The 4993-nt window shown below is 34.8% G+C and overlaps 1 long non-coding RNA gene across 1 annotated transcript; it reads right to left on the bottom strand.

Moving 5' to 3' along the window:
* Positions 1-327: 327 nt before the first annotated feature.
* On the bottom strand, positions 328-4993 carry LOC141406017 (uncharacterized). The gene is made up of 2 exons (XR_012413304.1): positions 1283-4993; positions 328-1198 (listed from the first exon to the last, which is right to left on the bottom strand). It is a non-coding gene; the product is annotated as an uncharacterized lncRNA (long non-coding RNA).

The following is a 4993-nucleotide window of genomic DNA, read 5'->3' as shown; positions in this document are numbered from 1 at the left end:
CAAAAATAATATGGATTTAAATTCCAGATAATTTCGTAGAAAAAAAATCAAATCTGTTTGTCTTTAGGTCCTCGGCGTTCTTAAAATGTATTTGTTAAAATTACACTTCAAAATTATGGTAAATGAATTCAAAGAATAACTTTGATATTATTGTGCCGAAATAAAGGCTTTATTTTGGGGTTATAGACGTCTGGTCTCACCTAAGGTTTCTACAATAATTAATTTATCATTAACGCGCCATTATTCATGAACCCATTTCATTCGGGACAAACAAAAATTGATGCGAAAATATTTCTATGAATTTAAATCCGCAAAACATTTCATATATTTTTCCTTTTTTTTATGGTTTGCAAAAATGGGCAAAAATGTCCTGAATAAATTCTTATTCCAAAAGGATCACAAGTAAGGAATATGATGACTGTACAAGTTTCGTTGGGTACCGTTACGGCACGTGATGTTGACCCGTTACAAAATCCACTACTTGTATATAGGGATACACACATGTACATATATAATATTATATACCCTTATGTATATAGGAAATACATAAGGTTATATAAAAAAAATAACAAATTAGTTCGGCTGACCGTCGAATGATTGAAGACAAAATTTAGATTTCATATTTCCCTGCCTGTGGCAGAAAAATATGCAATGCTAAAAAAACAACACGATGTTCAGGATACACACATATTCAGACTCTTCACTTTTGTACTTATCTGTACTATCCTGGCCGGCTACTTGTCGTGTTATAGCCCAAGTTGTTGTAGTTGTAGGCCAAAATTGCTGGTAACTGTTGTTCTTGATCTAAAAGCAGGCTAAAGTTGAGTTGGTATTGCCCCACAGGAATGATGAGGACTGACAATGATTTTAGCTTCCGAACTGCACAAAGATTCGATAGGCAAGGCTAAGGTGTCACACAAAAATGTAATGATTTCCGGAAAATTTTGGGCAATGACGGTGGCTACGGCTGTTGTCCAATATTTGAGAGGGAATGTATGTGTGGGCAGGTGTTATGGCCGGGCAAAAAAAAAATTTCCCCAATAAATTCGTTTTGTGAACACGGGTGGCTTTTACAAAGAGAAAAGCCTTAAATCGGTGTTGAAATTATTTGCACTGCACTCTTGCCTAAGGTGGTGGAATTTGGCGGGGAGTGCTGTACCGAATTGTTAATGCCAACCGCTATGTGCCTTTGGTCAACCTGTTGGGTAAACGCAAAAAAAATTGCACACGCCAATGTTAGTATGCCGGTTTGGCAAAACTAAAAATTCCACACTAAACTCACCCTTTTATTGTTGGTTTTTAATTCCGCATTTATTTTAATGTTCCGTACGGAAAGTATTTAATAATTATTCCCGAAGATTAGAATTATGATATTCTCGAACGGGAGCTATTCAAAATGGCGGATTTGTACAGCAAATTCTTAATTTGCAAATTTTTCCTTATTGGACGACTGGCCGGTTTGCGGGTAAAATTGAAATGAATGCATTCGTATTCGGTGTTCTTGTCATGCCCGAAGTTTGACATTTCTATTGACAGTGATGCCACATTGTCAAGAAAAAGGAACGAAAATGTGTGAAGGGGAACACACGATAAGTTTGTGTGGTGTGGCACACAATCACGACGTCGTATACGCAGCGGCTTACGCCGTTGTTATACAAGGTTAACATAACAAGTAAGGAAAGAATCAAAGTCGGGCGGGGCCGACTATATGATACCCTACACCACTGTGAATATGTAAAATATAAATCGGAGCTATATCCAGATCTAAACCGATTTTGATATAATCTGGCACATTTATTTCCAGACCGAATTCAGTCACACATTCCAAATATCATTGAAATCCGACTTATATAGCGTGTTTGGAGCAGCAAATACGCGAAATCGGCCGAAAATATATATGGGTGCTATATCCAAATCTGAACCGATTTCGATATAATTTGGCACATTTATTTCTTGACTGAATTCAGTCACACATTCCAAATTTCATCGAAATCGGAAATATATAGCGTATTTGGTACAGAAAATACGTGAAATTGGCCGAAAATATATATGGGAGCTATATCCAAATCTGAACCGATTTCTATATAATTTGCCACACTTATTTCTATACCGAATTCAGTCAAACATTCCAAATTTCATTAAAATCGGACGTATATAGCGTGATTGGTACATCGCATACGTGAAATCGGGCGAACATATATATGGGAGCTATATCCAAATCTGAACCGATTTCGATATAATTTGGCACATTTATTTTTAGACCAAATTCAGTCACACATTCCAAATTTGATCGAAATCGGACATATATAGCGTGTGTGTTACAGAAAATACGTGAAATCGGCCGAAAATATATATGGGGGCTATACCAAAACTTGGACCGATATAGCCCATCTTCGAACTTGATCTTCCGACGGCTAAAAAAATGGTATTCCCCAATTTTCAGCGAAATCGGTCAACAAATGCGACCTGTATGTTGCGAACGGTCGGACGGACGGACATGCATAAATCGACTCAGAAAGTGATTCTATGTATATCCCTAGAAGGAACTATGGGTCTATCTCGCTTCCTTTTGTATGTTACATACAAATGCACTAACACATAATACCCCTTACCACATAGTGGTGTAGGGCATGGTAGAACAAATACAAGGTAAAGTTAATACTACAACAAATACAACTCGAACAACAACCACAAAGGAATTTGTTTTTGTTTGTAACGTTACTGTCAGTTGTATTTGTAAACAAAACAAGGAAATGTGTATAAATTATTGGAATTTAAAAAACTAATAATTTTTCACATTTGGTTGAATATTTTGGAAAACATGAATGAAAATTCGTTACATTTTCAATTTTTATGGTTCCACATCATTCCACTAAATGCATAAATTCTCGCAGAAAGTAGAATTCTGGCAGAAAAGTTTGGGGTCGCTGGAAATTCATAGAAAAAGGAGAAGCTGTTTCAATGTTTTGTTTTAGAAATCAAAGAAGCACATGTTTATTAGGGCTTTATTTTTTTAAATTTTAACAAAATACCTCACATATTAACAAACGTTGTATCGCCTCTACAAGCGGTGATTTACTGCGCGGCTTATCGTTCGAACTTGGAGGAGGTTACATATCATTGATATGAAGAAGTCTTTCTGGGAAATGGTTTTTTCCGAATGATATATTTTTTTTTCTCAAAAAATATATGTCCCTAATGTACATCGAAATAGAAATAAATGTATAAAATGTCATATGAAATTTGACACTAACACTACAACCCAGTTCAGTCAGCTGGGTATTGCTGCTACCTTTTCTTGTTCTACCATCAAAGATGTCAATATTACAAGATAGGAAAAGTCAATTGTGAAAAATTAACTGTAGAGGGAGTTAACCTCTGTTGCTACGACATCATAGCAACATTCTTGTTGTGTATTTATATTGAAAATGCACGCGTTGATTAATGTTTAATTAATACTGCTTTATTTAATAAATAACTAACAACAAAGATTAACAGCGTGTTTTTGTAAAAAGTTTTTGCCCATTCGTTCGTCGATTTCATGAACGAAGACACAATTTGGTTTTCATAGCGGTTGACGTTTGTATTCGTGTGACAAACAAATGAAAGCTTTTTATTTTCGTAATTTTTTTGGTTTTCGTAACAAAATCAGACGAACGAATACGTCAAAAATAAACGAATGGAAAAGACCCATCGTTCTGGATGAAAATTAAATAATTTGAGTAATAAATGGCACAAAACACACGAAAACGGGAAAGGAATGCAATTTTATTTATTTCCATAGAAGCACAAGCGTATATGTAGATCCGTTTATTCATATTATCACAATTATTTTTGGACAAATTTGATTACATTTTTTTCTTATTTTTTGTTTTTCATCTGTTTATCGGGGTTGCCATCAAGTAACACATTTTACGTGCAGATGCCTATGCAAAATTCACAAAATAAGTATCATGGAAACAATGAAATATAAAAGCTTTTATGAAATAGACGAAAGCTTTCAGATAAAAACGAATGGTTCGTAAAATTTTACAAGAACCAAATTTTGAACGTATACGTTTTAGTACGAACGGTTCGTGTGACAGGCAAGCATTTTTACAAAAACACCCTGTAAGGTTGATTATAAAAATGGAGTCGAACGTTTGATGAGTTTGATGATTGAAATCGAAGTGAACAAGCTAATCATAACTAGTAGGCAAAATGGCAGTTACCAAAATGTAACGAATACTAATTAGTACAATGCATAGATACTTTGATAGAAAGAAGAAAGAGAAATTATAACATAGAAACAGTGTTGCCATGTGTTTGAAATAACTATTGAAATACACTACAGTCTCCCAGGCTTAATAAGGACTTTGTCCGTCAGGGAACAGGAGATAGTTGAGTTAGACTTGATCGTCTTCATCTGGTTAATCAGGCACAGAACGTGTTGAACGAATTGATGGCTGCATGGATGACGAATTGAAAAAATGGATGATTTTGATTAGTTGACGATCTTGATTTTGAATTGGTTGTGTGTGATTCTTTTCTCCTCTTGAAATGTAAATTTTTGAATTCTTAATTTTGTGGATGTTGTAGATTTTCCAGTGTACCCAGGAATTTGCACTCATTCTCCCAGGCTTGACTAGTGTCGACATCCGCGAAATTTATTTTTAAGCGCCGTATCCAGCTACGACCCAACACAGTAGAACATTTCGAATCCACAATATACATTTGTTCGATTGATGTGTTGTTTTTGTATACCACTCGAACGTCCACAACACCAAATGGCACAATCACATCACTGGTGTAAGATTGAAATGTAAGTTTTGATTTTCGAATCGGTATTTTTAATTTTAATTTTTGAAATTGTTTTTTTGATATTAAAGTGTGACTTGCACCGGAATCCACCTCGAAAATTTGTTTTTTATTTTCAATTTTTATTTCAGCATAAAATTTTTCTGCATCTGTTGTTGACGTTTCTTTTCTGTTTTTGTTTTGGTCAAATTCGATT

This window comes from Musca autumnalis, unplaced genomic scaffold (genome assembly GCF_047663935.1).
Source record: "Musca autumnalis isolate F117 unplaced genomic scaffold, ASM4766393v1 scaffold_5, whole genome shotgun sequence".
In the NCBI taxonomy this organism is placed as follows: Eukaryota; Metazoa; Arthropoda; class Insecta; order Diptera; family Muscidae; genus Musca; species Musca autumnalis.
This window is presented reverse-complemented; position numbering and strand designations above follow the sequence as displayed.